The sequence below is a fragment of the Equus asinus genome, chromosome 2 (assembly GCF_041296235.1).
Source record: "Equus asinus isolate D_3611 breed Donkey chromosome 2, EquAss-T2T_v2, whole genome shotgun sequence".
Taxonomy (NCBI): domain Eukaryota; kingdom Metazoa; phylum Chordata; class Mammalia; order Perissodactyla; family Equidae; genus Equus; species Equus asinus.
Genome location: NC_091791.1, coordinates 181,321,541 through 181,339,124, shown reverse-complemented (window position 1 = coordinate 181,339,124; position 17,584 = coordinate 181,321,541). Strand labels below are relative to the sequence as shown.

Sequence of the window (17,584 nt, the reverse complement as noted above, 5' to 3'; positions counted from 1 at the left end):
AATCCTTTCTACAAATTTGTTCATGTGGTAAAACTGAACTTTCTTGGCAATGGATAGGCAGTTTCTTAGTTTTTAATTCCCAGGATACATTTTGGATTTAAGGGAGAAATTTATAATAATAAGTAATATAGTATAGCACACAAAGAAGGAAAACTTTGTAAATATAGATTTAAAATAGTAAGTAGTTACAATAAGTACACAGTAAATAAATACTCAATAAGTTATATATTTTTTTATGGTATATGTATATATTTTATGGTTATTTAGGAAGGTAACTTCAGCTCAGGATAACAGACAGGTTAAGAGCATAGACTTTGGAGCCAAATGGATTGGGTTTTGTTTTGTGTTTCTACTGCTGTAAAACAAATCACTTCAAAATTGAGTAGCTTTAAGCAACCACCATTGTTAGCGTCTCTCCCGATTCTGTGGTTGCTTGGACTCACATGGCAGTTCTTCTGCTGGTCTCGAGTGGAGTCTTGCAGGCAGTTACAGTCATGTGGTGGCTGAGGCTGCAGTGGCCGAGAGGACTCGCTTGCATCAGTGGCAGTTGGTGCAGGCAGTTGGCTGGGACTGGAGGGCCTCAGTTCTCCCCCGTGTGGCCTCTCCATTTGGTTTGGGCTTTTCAGCACATGGCAGTTGGATCCCGAAAAGAAGTGTCCCAGCTGAGCAAACACCAGTGTGCTAGTGGCTTGTCAAACCTCTGCTTGCATAACACATACTAATGTCTCTTTGTTCAAAGCAAGTCACGTGGTCAAACTCGGATGAGGTGAGAGGGCATTCCACCAGAGCAGGAATGCCGAGAGATGTGGTTTATTGGTGACTACCAGAGTAACAGTCTGCAGCAGGATTGGATCCCAGCTCAGCCCTTGAATAGCTGAGTAACCTTGGGCAAGTTCTTTCTCCTCTCTGTGCCTTAATCTTCTCATTAATCAGATAGGGAAAATAGTGGTAGTCTCTTGAGAGTGACGTTCTGAACATTGTTAAGTCAGCAATGAGTTAATGAGTCAACACACATGAAATAAGTGCAACAGTTTCTGGTACATAAAGGCACTTAATAAAGTAAGCCAGTTTTAGGAGCGATGGTGATGTATGTTTTAGTAAGAGTAATGGTAAAATTATTAGCAGTAGCATTAATAGGAATAATAGAAGAAATATCATCTTAGGAATAGAGTAGAGCTTCCCGGCAACTGCTGATTTAGTTTCACTCGAGCTTTTAAAATCTATGGTATGTTGATTCTTAGAAAAGTATGGGTTGAGTTCAGTTTCCCTTTGATCGCATTAAAAACTAATAAAATTTTCTGTACAGTCCAGAGAATAGAAAATGCACACTGAAAGATGGGGACAATTCATTTAGAAAAGCAAATCAGAATTTACAAAATACAATAGAAGGATCTTTGATTTACAGAATTATTTTAAAGAGCTCTTCCGGGTTCAGTTAAGAGTTTTACAGATCATTAACTACTTGACAGGGCTGTTCAGTGAAGAAATGACTGTAATCCCAAAAGAAGCCACTAATGAATGCTTAGCTCTTGCACGATACTTCTAGGAGAGTACCACAAATGGAGGCTAAGAAATAATATCTTCAGAGACATCTCCTGGGATCAAAAACAGCTACGCAATCCCCCCAGGGAATAACCTCAGAATTATTACTCAGTTCCCATATTGACTTCTAAGTATCTTTCTCATTAATCCCTCTCTCTCCATCCCCACTACCACTTCCCAATTTCAGGCACTAATCTTTTTTTCATCAAGTTAATGTAAAAGCCCCGTAACTGGGCTCAGGAATCCAGCCTCTTTGCACCCTGATTCTGCTGCCAGTGTTCTCTCTCCAAAAACAGAGATCTTCTCACTACCACACCGTATCTCATCTCCCAACACTTTGAAGCCTTCTTTTTTCATACTTGCAAAGTCCAAACTGCTTAACATGATCCTCCAAATCCTCTATACTTTGATACGTAGTAAATGCTTAATAAAAGGTTGTTAAACGAAAGAATGACCCAACACAGGGTCCATCTTAACCTATTTATGCAAAAATGTCTGTTGGGTTCTTGAAATACGAATGATCCATAATGGTCCCTAGACTTACACTTGCATTGCCTGCTAGTTTTTATGAATATTTAAGGTGCAATAAGTAATATCTCAGTTAATTTATTAGCCAGGCTTCCCCAAAGAAGAGCATTTGACAGTGTGATACCCCAAAATACTTGAGAGCAGCACTTCCATTCCTTTACCATGCGTGATCATGAGCTTTATGTAGGAGCAACGGCATCCTCCATTAAGGCTCTGATTTGCATAGTAGAAACTGTTGATAAAGCACAGTAAACTAGAATTCCCCCAATGGTATCATCATTGTTTGTATTTAGCTAGAAGAGTTTGTATTATGCTTCCGCTTTTTGTTTAAAATCAATATATTCCCTTGTTTCATGATGTGATTGGTTGCTGGTAGTTTATTTGACAGCTCGTCAGCTGTGGGAAGGGCACTGGACATTTCTTTGATAATAAATTCAAAGGAGAGAGAAACACTTGTGAATTGTTTTTTGATGACTGTGCTCTTATTAACTTCTTTTAAAATGTGCCTCCCTAATATAGTCTCTGTCACCAGTAAAATTGTTTTTGCATCAGAGTTCACTCTGTTTTAGCTGAAATTGTGTCCTGAATGGAAAAAAACTGAATTTAGAATAATACTTTTCATATGTCAGTGTGTCCTGAAAGTGAAGGTGGGGTGGAAGAGAATCCCAAATACTTGCCTGTTGAGAGAGACCTGTGGGGTGCTCAACTGTGAGCTTGGGGTCTTTATGTAAAACACAGTGAGTGCAGGTTAATATGGCTGCTACAATATGCAGGAATGAGTATGAAACTAGCTTAAAAACAGAAGAATCATGTCCGTGTATTGGCGTTCTTCAGGGTGTCCCAGGTCCTCTTCCTCTCATTTTCAGACTTGCCTTGGATGGTCCCATCCCCTCCTGTGGCTTCAGTGGCCATCCATATGTGCATGGCTCCCAAATGTGTATCATCCAATTTGGGTGCCTAGTGGATCCCTCATACGCAGTAAGTCCCTGACTGGACTCCTTGTCTCCTCAGACCTGTTCTTCAGTGTATGGCACTACCATCTATCATTCTCAAGCCTCGTCTACCCATCCCTCCTACCTCCCTTGTTCCTAACATCCAATCCATCCTTTCCTCTTCCTCCTAGGTGTCCACAAGTCCCCTGATTTCTACCCTTTGGGTCATGGCATCTCTTGCCTGGATTGTCCGATACCTTTTTCCCTGGTATCCCTGTCTCTAGGTAAAAATCATCCCAACCCTAATCCATTCTTTTCACTGCAGCCTGAGACCAAAAAGCAGAGAAATTGATCATGTTAGTTACTCTCCCTCTTAAATCTTGTCATTGGCTTCTCGTGTTCCTTGGGATAAATTTAATGCTTCTTTATATAGCTGGAAGATCCTCCAGTATCTATCTCTCTCCTATATTACTCTCCATCCCTATTTCACAGGACCCCAACTCCATGCTCTATCCTGCACTATCCAATATGCTATCTGCTACCCACATATGGCTATTGAGATTTAAATTAATTAAAAGTAAGTAAAAACAAATATCATTTCTTCAATCAAACTAGCCATGTCTCATGTGCTCAGAAGCCACATAAGTCTAGTGGCTACCATATTGGACAGTACAGATTATCAAATATTTCCATCATTGCAGAAAGTTCTGTTGGATAGCACTGTGCATACTGAAATCCTTCTATTTCCTGGAACTTTGCCTTCTTCTCTCATTTATAGTCTTTTATCCTTTGCTTGGAATGCTTCTAATGCTTCTTCCCTCCTATTCCCCATCAATGCCTCATGTTTTCCCACTATCATTTTTGTTTTTCCAAATAGACTTTATTTTTTAGAGTATAAACAAGGATAAGGTACAGAGGGTTCCTATATACCCTCTGCCTCTACACACACAATACCTCCCACTATCAACATCCCACACCAGAGTGTTACATTTGTTACAATCAACGAGGCTACATTGACACATCATTATCACCCAAAGTCCACAGTTTACATTAGGGTTCACTCTTGGTACATTCTGTGGGTTTGGACAAATGTATAGTGACATGTATCCACATTATAGTATCATAAGGAATAGTTTTACTGCCCTAAAAGTCCTCTGCTCCAGCATCATTTTTTATACATCATCCTACATCCCTGAAATTCTCTCTTTATCTGCTCTCCCAACCATATCTTGTCTATCCTTCAACAACAAATCAAATCCAAACTAGACTGTAAAGCTTTCCCATATCTCCCTCCTCTGAAGTCCTGTGCAATCACAAAGTGTGAATAGAAGGTAAGCAGTACTTTTCTTAATGAAGGAGAAAGCAGAATCCCTCCACTTGATTGAATATTGCCCTTTTAACTAGCACTTTATTTCAAGACATTCCCTTAATCAAAATATTTTTTGGACACTCACTCTTGGAATACTCTTCAAAAATAATTGTTCTTGTATCCAATGATCAGTTTCATTACTCTGTTGCCATATTTCTTTCCATATTTAAGGTGGTATGATCCCATCTGATCAGCCCCTGTATTCACCACTCTTGGTTCCATCTGATGCTTGGTGCTTTCCAGAAACTGAATCTGTCTTCTAAATTACCACTTTAGGTTTTTAAAAATTGCATACTACAGGCTCAAGGGAATACCAGAAAGTCCAACAACATTTTAAACGGTGATGATACCTTTTTAATATGTTTGTAGATGGTAAAATGAAGGTGCCAACCTTGAAAAGGACAGCACTCACTGCTGTTGGTTAGTTCTGATATGTTTGCTTAGGAACCAATAAGCCACTCCTGGGCACTGAGTCTCTAATAAGCTTCCCAACTAGACAACGTTGCACATGTGTTGTGACAGTTTGTTGCTGGAGGAATTAAGCACGTCCTGTGTGACTCCCCTTGGAAGCTAGATGCTCGTTTCCCCAGGTCTTCGCCCCACCTGCCTGTTCCTTTGCTGATTTTCCTTCGTAGCCTTTTGCTGTAATTAACCTCAGCTGTGAGTGCAACTTTACGCTGAATTCTGTGAGTCCTTCTAGCAAATCACCGAATCTGGGACCCCAGCACAACTCCTATGGCCTCTTGTTTACATCATTCCTAGCCTCTACTGTCCAGCTCGTAAAGCCCTTCATAACCTGCCCTCGCCAACCCTACTCCAAGCGCGCCCCCTGCTTCAGTTAGACCCCCACTGGTGCAGTAGGGGTAGCAGTTTGGAGGAGGAGAGTTCTTGGCCCAGAGTGAAGAAACCTGGCTTCTGTTCTCAGTTCCCTCCTTTCTGCTGTTTCCTGTTTAATTCGGAGTAATTCACACAACCTCTCTAGGTCTCAATATCCTTACACATAAAACGTGAATAAAACTACAGGTATACAAATAAATAAACAAACAAACACCTATACTATGCTGGATCATCCCTTCTCAGGCTTTTACAGTTAATTTAATAATTACCTGGCCCCTGCTTGCATACAATGCAACAGTTGAACTCATTTTCAAATTTTAATTAACTTTCTGTTTGTTTATATATGGTACCTCCTTGTACATGGTAAAGCTCTTTGAAGGTAAGTCCTCATTCATTTTTAGTGTCCTGCACAGCACCTCAATTACTACTAATAATAGTTAATCAATAATTAATGCTTTGCAAGTTCCAAAACATCCCTAGAGATGTGATCCCCTATTTCCTTACACAATCCTGGGAAACAGACATTTTCCCGATGATCCCTGGTCTCCAGGCTAGAGGAAGTGGGAATCAGGGCCTGCAGCCTACCATTCTGGGCCCATCCCAACTAGGCTAACAGGCAGACAGAAACTATCCAGTTGCTTTGGGGATTAGAGAGAATGCAGTGACTTTTCTTCTATCCATGCTAGGGGTGTAGTTTTAAGGGGCCAGTGCAGACCCTGATAGCCATCTTCCTGGTGCTGGTAGAGCTTAACCACTGGTGCCAGAACCCAGCTCTTTCGCTCCATTATCCGTGCTTCGTAGTCATCCTGGCCGTCTACAAACACAGGCACTGTGCAGTCTCACTGGTTTTCTAGGTAGTACGTACTCAAAATTTGTCTCTTGATTTAAATACAAATCTTAACGGAAATCTCTCAGGGGCTGGTTTTTGGGGAATTTTATTTTCTTTCTTACATGTCCCTGGGATTTTACAAGTATTTAGCGTGAACATGTGTTACTTTTAAAGTTAGAAAAAGTTATTGTTTTTACTTAAGTGATTTTAATAGCATTTTAAAAAATAGGAACAATTGTAAATTTTTTAAAAATTCAAATAGTGGATCCTGTAAGAGTATTCTTAGTTGATTTTCTTTCAAATCCTAGCAGAATAAGTATTGCATTTCACCTCTCAAGTGTTACCTTTTACCATCTGATTATCTCCTAGATCTTTATAACAAACCGCTCTATCTGCAACGTGGGAAAGACTCAGTGCTTTACGGTGGAAACTCCTGGTGGCTTCGGCACGTCCCAGGTCACTCCACTGTCCTTGTGTTCTTGTCCCACATCACCTCCTCTTTCTTAAGCCACACCCTGAACAGTCCTCCCTTTTCCATTCGTGTATAACTTGAGACGTATCCATTTCTCAGGTTTGGCGACAGTTCAGGAGCAAGGGACAAGGTCACAGAGATTATAGACTGTTGAATGTGTGACAAGGCGGCTCATAAAGAATCTGGTCAGATGTCCTTCATTTGCCTTTAATTAACTACAGCTGCTTTTTATGTTGCGAGCTGATCTTTGATCTGCTTTCCCCTTTAGACCTCTGTGCACAAGGTAGTTAAAAACAAACTAGGAGGCCAATTTTAAAGACAAAAATAAAAGAAAAAAGAAAGAAAAGAAATCCCTCCGGGGTAATCCAGTGACAGTCGAAGCAGCCATAAGCTGTTAGCTTTATTCATTAGAGAACTTTAAACATGTCAAGAAATAGAATAATGTCCCTGCTGTTAGATCAATCTCAACAATGGAGATTACAACAGCTTTGGGATGAGTGAATGGGCAAACTTCTTGTGAAAACAAGTTTATTGAGGGGCATTTGACTACAGTGGCACAGAATCTAGCCTACACAGTTTCATGGCAGGAATATTGGTTCAATATGCATTGAGAAAGTTGGCCCTCTAAGAATGGCAGATTTACAGTGCCACCTCGCTCCAACCCAAATGGCCCCTGCAATTAGCGTTAGAAAAACTTCCTATAGGCTATGTGCTCAAATGGATGGCCTCTGTTACACCACATTGCTTTGCTGAAGCATTTACTAAAATGCATGATCCAGCATAAATTTCAGCTTTGTAATGACTGTGTAATTCTTGAAATCTTTCACAGTTCTGGGTAATTGATAGAGTCTTCTTTTGAATTAAAATTTCAACGCCAATATCACCAATTTTAGAACAATAAAGAGTGTCCTTTAGAGAAAATAATCTTGGACTAAAGTTTAAGAACTGTTTGGAAGGGAGTCCATTCTAACCATGTCTAAGTGGACTTCTTTGTGTCATTTTTTTCTTTATTATAATCCATAGCAGCCTACTCATTATTTGGAGGTCCTTAGTAACATGAGAGAATATTTGATTTAAAATAAAGATCAAGAACATCCAAATCCTTAATTTTTTTTACAATGAACTTTCAATTTTCATGGTGGCTCTTCCTCCTCCTAAGTTCCGGAGAAAAGACAGCCTTCTGAAATCTCTTATACCCTATGAAATTTAAGGGAAACTAACGCCATTCTATTTTTCACAATTTTTTTGTCCTTAAAAGTGACGTTTTTGCTTTGAACAAAAATTGGAGGCCCTTTGATTTGCTGATTCATTTCAAGTTCTCTCAAATGGCACGTTAGCAACCTACTTATTTCTGCATACCTATTGACTTGTGCATGGTCAAACTATGAGTCAGGGTCAGGACTTCCCATTGGCCAAACCTGTGGCTTTTCCCCAGTCACATCACTTGCCTCTTTCTCAGATCTTATAATCATATTGTGGGTCTTGCCCTTCAATATTCCTGTTAGAGGATGTTCTTTCAAAGGGCAAGAATTCACTGACAGGAAAAGCAATCTATGTGGAAAATATAAATACTGTGTCCTCAATTGCCTAAATGTTTATTCTAACCATTCTATATTTGAAGTTTGGAAGAACTGTCTAAGAACAAAAAGAGGGATAGGTGACACTTTATATATTTTCAGAGCAGAGTAGTTATACTCAGTTAAGGTTTAGAATTAACATCTATAGGCTAGGGACACTTACCTGGCCAGTAAGTCAAGGGAGGGAAGCAGGAGAGGCCAGATTCGACTTTCGGTGGCAAGAGTGAGGGCGTATGTCCCTGTACTCAGTTCCAGCCAGTTGTTGCCTTGCAGGAAGGTGACTTGGAGATACCAGATATTTCAGTTTTTCAAGTAGCCTGGAAATCTGACTTTTTCGATGTGAACACTGGTGATTTCTAAATGTTGACAACCAATTCATTTTCAAAAGAACACTGTGTGAACTGAACAAAACACATCTGTAGGCAATTTTCTGGACGTAGCGCTTCAATCTTCTTTTCAATGCTTACTGCTTAAGCAAGCTATGACATGGCTTTCAAAGAGTAGATAGAAGATTTTGAGTTCCTTGTTGATGACACTTTGTAATCAGAAATGTTCACACAAACTGATACAAAGATAATGGCAGCCAGGTTAGGGCTATCAAATGCTTATATAGTTATGGCCTACGGTGTGCTTTCACACTCTATTTAAATGGGTCCTCAGGACAACCCTGTAGGCCAGTAGGACTAGTATTTTTATCCCCATTTTGTAGAGGAGGAAATTGAAGCACAGTGAACGGTTTTTGATTATTTTAAGGGCACAGAATCTTTGGAGAAATTGTTGAAAGTCATGGACTCCTCTAGCCATAGAAATGAATGCTAAAAAAATTAGCATATAATTTCTAGGAGTTCATGAACAACTTCCTCTTTCCAGAGTCCAACCACAGGTTGAGAACCCTTGGAATAAGTGATCTGTGAAACTTGTTAAGAACTCCAACTGAGGTTTTCAGAACCCTGGGGTGTGTGTGTGTGTGTGTGTGTATGTGTGTCTTTTTCTACTACACGATGCTTCCCTCCCTAGAGAACGGCTCAGTTGAGACAGCAGCCAGTGGAGTCATGCCTGACAGGCTGAAGAGTCATCTGCAGTCCTGTGCCGCCACCACTGGGATGGCTGGACTCTGAGATGAGGCTGGGACGGGGGAGGATGACCTCAGCCTTACAGCTGGGACCCTCATCACCATCGTCTCTGGAAAGCTTCTCAGAGTTGTCTGAGAAGTCTCAGAGTCACAGATACTATTAGCAATAATAAGAGTGGCCACTGTTTATCCCCTACTTATAATATGCCAGGCATTGTGCTGAGTGCTGAAGTCAGGACGATTTTTTCCCTCTATCACACAGAAGAGGAAACTGCTAAACCAAGATTAACATCCTGATTTTGCATCTGACACTGTTATCCACTCTGTTGCTGTGCTTTTCATTTTAGAGTGAGCATATGGGGGGAGGGGAAGTACAGAGGAGGGTCCTTTATTCTGCCATTATTCTTAAGATATATGGTGGTAAAACAATTCCTGAAACCAAGTCTGCTTTTTCCTTCTAAGACACAATGATTTTTTTTCAGATACCATGAATTAAAAATAGAAAATACTGTGCATTTAAGAAGGTAACAGAAAAACTTTAATAGTACCCAGTCTAGTAGGAATTTTCCTATAAAAAAATCAGTCATTGCTAAAGTCTTTTTAATCTCCCCAAATCAGTGATAATCTGTGTAATCTTCAATGTCCTGTAAAGGCCAGTCATACTAAATTCATCTACAACCCAAGTGAGTATCTGGTATTTCCAAGCATTTGGGGAAATAATACATTATGGATTTAATTTCTTCACTTTTCATGCATAGTGTTATATGTGTTATGTAAAGATGAGATACCTGCCACATTAAAATGAGCAGGCCAGACATGAATAACTTACACAAGGTACAGAGTTAGTCATATTTTTATGAGGAAAACTCCAGTACTCAGGAGGATAGCCCCTTAAAAGAAGTGCATAACTTTTAATGAATTATGTAACCCCTTGTTACGTGGATTATCTTGGAGTTTATGGAACTTGAGTAATGTTCGTTATGCACACAGTTATAGAAGACTAATTTGCTATGTGGATGATACTTGAAATAGAAACTGAACTTCAAATGAACATCAAAATGGAGAATTTGAATTTTAAAAAATATTTTACTGTTATTTGAATGGCAAAAAACCTAAATAAAGAGTCAAACATTTGTCCTTCTGTATTCTTGGGAGTAATTTCAACTTAAAAAATTTTATTTGGGATTAAAAGCAGGATTTTATACTAGAGATCCAGTGTAGGTACACCAGACCCTCTGTTGCCATTTATTAAATACAATGCCTATTAACTGGTACTTCCAGGACTCAAAAATAAAATAAAAGTTGATATTTTATGGTTTCTTAAAACCAGGCGAGATTCTAAAAGTATGTGACGTAGTTGGTTTGTCTTAGTGTTAAGTACACTTTATAAAATTCTATTTTTAAATGCGTAATTCCTGTATAGTGTTTATGTTTGTGAAGTTAACTTTCACAGTACATCTCATCGTCTAACCTTTCTAGATAATAATATACCATAATTCAGGTTAACTCAAAGAATACATCATTTCATTGCTTTTATTTCGTATTTTTTGAGATTACTAATCCTGTGTAATTATACCACTACCCTGAAAGTTTATCAGCCTTCATGTCGTACATTTTCTGTTTATTTAACTTCTGCTACAACTCCTTTGGATCATGTAAAAGATTGTCTCACTCTCAACTTTTTCCAGGGAAAAAGTGTGTGCTGTATCTTTAACTTATCACAGATCCGTTTCTAAACCTTGCAAATTAACATGTTTCATTTCTTATCAGTCTTTCCTCTTGCCTTCTCTTTCTTGCCCTAGTGGTCCATGCCTCCTAAGTTCTCCTTTGGATTTTCATCTTATGACCTAATGCCTTAGGTTTTCTTGTTTTTTTTTTTTTTCCATGAGGCAATGTTTGCGCACAGCTGTTCTGTAATGTATAGCATATATTGGCTTGAGCATGGAAATTTCACTTCTGTAAAGTGGTTTGGGATACGCTTTTGTGCAAGATGCTATGCCAGACTGAGTTGTGGGTTGCAACACGCAGCCAAAGTTACCTCTGCTTGCCCCTCCAGGAAGCAGTTTACAGTGTTAATAATCATGATGCCATGTTGCAATGGCTTCCAGAGTTATTATGTAAACCTTTCAAGCAGGGCTCATGTCTTCCCTATTTCTGCACACCTTTCCTGATACAATAAATACTTTATAAATGACAAGTTTAGGTGAGCCAGGGCCTTATCCACAAGTTAACATAACATCTTATGCAGTACGTATATATTTAAAACTTGAGCCATTTCATTTCCTTTCCAAGTTTGCTAATCTCACAGGAATATAGAATAACCAAACCATAAAGTAGAGCTCCTTATAGGAAAGGGTTTTTTTTGAGATGAAGTACAACTAATTAGTCCCAGTACCACTGTCATTGGATGGTTAACAGCATGGAAAAGGAGTCAGTTAATTAGGATTAAAACCTAATTATCTAGAGAAAGAAGCAGCAAGAGTACTATTTAAATATTCCAAACCCAGTCTTATTTTCCAAATTACAAAGAAAAAGATGTTGCAAAGATATTGAAAACTCTGAAATTCTCTTTTCTGTAGCCTTCCATCCAGGGGTACACATGTGACCAAAACCCCACCAATCAGATAGCCACAACTTGCTGCCCACAGCCATTGGCCCAGGGATTCACATGTGACCAAAGTGAGGCCAATCAAAGCCCTTCCAGGGGTTTTTCTGTTGGAGCCAGCAGAGAAGAGTCCTGCTTGCCCCTTGCATCTGAAAGATGACAAGTTGGGAAATGGAGGCTGTCAAGGCAGTATACCTCTCTGTGTTAGGAAAGCTCTGTGGCAGGAGTGAGTGAGGACAAGCAGAGACAAGCAGATGAGGGAAGGAGAGAGAAAGTCTTGGAGCTAAGCGTCCCTGCCATTTCCGTCATTTGAATTATGAGCCAACAAATTCCCCTTTTGTGTTTAAGCTGATTTGTGTTGAATTTTGTCTCAAACAACCAAAGGAGGCCTGACAAATTATTTTTGTTGGAGTTGATTTACCTGCATGAATAAGAAAGCATTGTTTCTCTCACACAAATTCCTCCAGCTTTTCACTAGTCAGGTAAAACAGAAAACGTGGAATATGTGTTCACCCTGGAAAACGCCATTTTAAAACACAAATGGCTCCTTTTAGGAGTATCTTTCAAGCTATGTGAAACAAATACTGAATAAATTACACTCTGCAATGGAGGAAACCATATTGTTTCTTTTTTTTTTTAGGTTGGCACCTGAGCAAACATCTGTTGCCAATATTCTTTTTTTCTTCTTCTTCTCCCTAAAGGCCCCCAGTACGTAGTTGTACATTCTAGTTGTGGGTCCTTCTGGTTGTGCTACGTGGGCCACCACCTCAGTGTGGCCTGATGAGCGATGCCATGTCTGTGCCCAGGATCTGAACCAGTGAAACCCTGGGCTACCAAAGCAGAGCACGTGAACCTAACCACTTGGCCATCGGGCCAGCCCCTTGTTTCATTTTTTAGACAATAGCATTTTAGATTCTTTGCTCATTTTAATAATTGTATTATGGCCCAACATGAGCCATATCAAGTTTAAATCTCTTATTCTTAAATTCAATTTTCAATTACTAGTGCTCCAAAACCCATTCCAAGGCAAGACAAGCCTTAGGTATGGCTTGAGTGAAGCCAGTGTAACCTCACAGCCTGGCCTCGGCACACTTCCTGGTGTCCCTCTTCTTCCTTTTAGGAGAGAGGGGAATCCTCTTTTTTCCTTGGTAGTAAGTTGAATTTTGTTCAGAAAAGGTACCATTTGTGAATTCAGCATGCAGTTAGCAACTGTGTGATAGTGCTGTTTGATTTGGCATTTGTACGTGTCAGAGTAAAGTTTAACAGCTATATCAAAGAGACTCAACAATAGAGTGGCTTAAAGAACAAAAAGTTTATTTCTCTTTCCTGTATCAATCCTGATGGTACTAGTTTGGTTAAGCCCAGAATCTCTGCTCCTCATGCTCACTCTGGGACACAGGTGCCTTCCATCATTCCTTGGTGCAGTGTTTTGTCATCTGTGAGGTATAACTTGAACCACACTGAAGTTCTAGTTAGTGGGAAGAGGAAATTAGGCATGAAAGAGGTATGCTCATAGTCTCAGGCTCTCTGGTTCTCACATGCTATGGATAAGAACTTAGTCACATGGCCACACACAAGTGAAACACTATCTTTCTGAAATATCATGGACCATGGAAGAAAGAGAAAATAGATTTTGGTGGAGCTCCAGTATTGTTCCCAGGATTATAGATTCCTTTTTGGTTTCCACCATTGTTTCACATGTCCCCTACATTACTTTAGTGTGTAAGAGAAAAATGAAGAAATCAATCCTTGTAGCGTCAAAATAGCACATGAAGAAATTAAAGTTATAACAGAAATATTGCTTTTCACTTTTTATTCATTCAAAAATTATCTGGTAGCTAAATCTAGTCCTGGAGGGAATGTAGAAGTTACACCTCTCCTTTGAAGTCATCAACAGAGTAGTTAAGAGTCTGGTAAATAGATAATATTGATTTGTCTTTTTTAAGGACTGACAATGCCGTTTACGACCTTGTTAGTCTGTGTTTTCAGACTTCGTAGACACCCTGTAGAATTCCAGAGGAGATTGTCATAGTTTTAATCTTCATCCATCAAGAGAGTCTTCTAGGAGGACACATTTCAAGTTGCTGGGCAAAAAGTTAGAGCTGCCTTCCCTAGAAAAGATGATTAAGTCTTCTAAAATATGTGTTTCATTAATTACTATCTAACCTTGCCTCAGGATATGACTATGAATATGTCCATTTATTTTTTAAGACTTAATACTGTGCATTCCAAACCTTTCAGGATAGTTTTGTTTTGGTTCTTAGATAACCCATCTTTGGAGGCTTGTATTTGTTTGTATAAGTGTTTTATTCAATGTCTCAAATTTTCTACATTTCTATATGATGCACGTTGGCTATTAAATATATTAACTTCTTAAGGTGTACACATACTAATCATTATAGAATCTTGGTTAAATATTTGTCAAACCGCAAACCCAGAGGAACCAACGTGCCACTGCTCTTGCCACCATATCCTCATCCCTGCTGTGTCCTCACTTCCCGCCCTCCTAGCTTAAGTTGCACAGTCAACCATTATAATCACTTTCTGGCACACATTCTTTCCTTTGCCCTCTCACTTCTCATATTCATTTATCAAAACCGCATCCCAGTTAAATCTTACTCTGCCTACTCTGCCTGCACCCACACAGCTGAATGTGGCTACAGAAAATGACCCTTTAAGCTCACAATTGCTGGTCTCCAGTGGACCCTCCATGCTCCCCAGTAATCTTACTGTATTTGCCTGGATCCATTCCTTCCCTCGCTCCCACAGATGACTGTTTCATACTTTCTCTCTGCTCTCTCCAACATCCCTTCCCTCATCCTCACTCCCAGTTGATGACCTTACTTCCTATTCCCCTGAGAAAATGGAAGCAAGCAGAAAAAAACCAGCATCTAGAACTGTGCTGGGAAAGCTATGCACGCAATAGGCACTTGAAAAATATTTGGTGAATGAAAACTCTCCTGGATGTGTACTTGTCCAGTACCTAGAAATTGAGATAAAGCACACTTACTGCTGTACAGTAGCAAACAAATGCCCCACGATGCTCATCGGGATGGGAGCCATGGAGGCAAATATTGTTTCTAGTGAATTAGTAATTTAAGATATTTACTGAAATCAAACATTGATTATTATTTAGATAATGTTTCTATGAGTAGTAATATATTCAATGCTATTACAACTAAATATTTGTGTTATGAAATCTATCCACCTTTGTGTTTATGTAATGTCATATACACTTTAGTATCCAAATATTATTTTTTAGCTGGTACTTATTTTACGTGAAGTGCACTCACTTTCATTCTTGCAAGTTTTTTCATGTGGAAATAAAGATTAGCTTAATCCACACTTGGTAGAAATCCTGTGTGATTAAACTGTATGGATGCCTACATAACTGAAAAAGGAGTCCCTGGAATAGAGTCAACTTTCTTCTTTTTTCCCCCACAAACCAGATCTTGATAACGAACGTGATATATGAGATTTACCCAAAAATACGTGACTCAGTAAGCTGGAGTTCGGGAGCCTGGCACAGAGGCTAGTGTGGAATAGCAGCTCAAAAAGAAGAATTTATGTAGTTATAGTTCTAGGTCATTCAGCAAATATAAAATTAAGAGCTCACATTTAAAGGCAAGTATTTAATCAGTGTGATTAAATGCAGAAAACTTGGCTATATATTAATTTAGACAGTGTTGGAAAATATTTTAAAAGTCGTAAGTCTTGCTCCATCAAGATAAGTAATATGATTGTGGGAAATACTAATTAGCATAGGGAGAAAAGCATTATAATTTCATTCTGCTTTTTCTTTGATGGTAATTGGTATTAGTGACTTATAGAAAAGAAAGAGCTAGCTACTTGTGACCTAAAAATCTGAATTCTTCACTTAGCAAGATGCTGTATTTGCCTGAGGCCTTCTTTCTGTTTCTGGACTCTGTCTGATGACTAAGGGTTGCTCTCATTACCAAATCTCTATGTGGTGGAGATAATAGAAACATCTGCCTGGCAGCATGGCAAGTCATAGGCGTGGTCGGTAGTTTGGTGGGTTGGTTGGTTTCTTGGATATCTATTCCTAAGGATCTCTTAAAAGTTCTGACGTAGGATCATAATTCTTATTATTAAATTGTAGTGAACAGAGATATAAGCTAAAGAATAACTTTATGTCACCTTTGGAAATTTGTGACCAGCGGAGTTAAAGAATGACTGGAAATTAAAAATTCTCCATATACTATACTTTTAAAATTATTTGAACCTAACAAGCTAGACAGCAGAATTTGTGGTTAGATTTGGACAGTGTTGTGCCGGTAAATGTTTAACATCTGGCTCTCTGGAAAGCGAACAAACAAACAAAAACTCTGATTTGTAGCATTTGCCGTTTTCCTTGGTGTCAATACTCCCACCATGGCCAATTTCAAGTTACCAACACGATGCCACTGAACACGAATTTGGGCAGAGAGGCATACCATCTGGCCTGGGAGAGCCAGCTCCGGCACGTGACTGGAGGGGTAGGCAGGGAGGGACTGAATTCTGTTCCTGACTCTTGTGACAAATAGAAGGCTCCTTCTTTCTAATCAAGTCAATAAAAGAAGAGAGGAAGACCAGTGCTGTAGACGTTATCAAACTTTCGGAGAGACGAACTTAATTATTCCAACCACTAAAAAGAAAGGATGATTATGTAATGTCACAAAGGTGCTAATTATTGCTACAATGGCAATCACATTACAATATTATGTAAATATATGAAATAAACATGTCATATACCTTAAATATGCACAATGTTCTATGTCAAATATATTTCGATTTTTAAAAAAGGAAGAAATCCTGAGGCAGAGCAAAATGTTTTTATCTTTCTGGCTGATAGAGAAGCAGAAAGAAGTCAGAGTCCTCTGCAGAGTGGAAGAGAGGTGCTGGCACTCGCCTGGCCACCCTCTCTGTGCCATCGAGTCCTTACCCTCTGCAGTTTTGTAAACTTCCGGTGTAGAAATGCTGGGCAGCTGGAACATTCTTTTCACGTCAGATAAACAAAATACAATGCAAACTTTTCCTGAATGTCTATATATTATATGCACATGTAATCAGTAAAGCAAGTGATACCTCTATTTCTTTCTCTTGTATTCACATTTCCTTCTCCTTAAAGATATTTTATACCCTTCTAAAGGTATTTTACTGTCTGCCAACCTAATCCACAGCTTATTTTTCCCCTGGTGTTTCTCCTTGCATTACTGATTGCACTAAGGCCCATATAAAGCAGTTAACTTTCCGTAAAAGGCCAACATATCTGAAAATTGGGCCACTTACTCAAGTGCACTTGGAGCTAGCTTGGGGTCAAGTGTAGAGTTTAAGAACAAAAAAGAAAAATTAAAGGATAACTTCCATTGAATTAAAGTACCAAACAATAATTTTTAAAGATACTACATTGAGTTGAAATTGAGTAAAAAGAAATTAGTATAAAAACTTTGTTTAAAAGTAAGATTTTCATTAGTTTAATAACTTTCAATCTTTTTGTCTTTACATTCAAAGTGTGATTTACAAAACTCACTTATTTTTAAACTCTGCCTCAACTTTTCTTCCTCTCTTGTACATGCTCTGTCTACCATGATTTCTAGACCACACGTCTGCATATGTTTATACCTCTGAAATATGTTTTCCAAAATGCTTAAGCCAGTTAAATAATAAACTCTATGAGAGCAAGGAACATGCACCCAGGAAATGTCAGCACTTCCTTCAGCTCCCTGCTAACATCCGTTGCTTAGTGTTAGTTTCTTTATAAAAATACATGCTAATAGTAAACTTCTTCAGGTTTTTCAAGGAAGGCTGTGACTTGCCCCAA

General features: G+C 39.0%; 1 protein-coding gene across 5 annotated transcripts in view; it reads left to right on the top strand.

Annotated features, from left to right (window-relative positions):
* The window catches only part of SLC25A21 (solute carrier family 25 member 21), a 439,143-nt gene that overhangs the window by 233,158 nt on the left and 188,401 nt on the right, over window positions 1–17,584 (top strand). The gene's annotated exons all lie outside the window — the stretch shown is intronic.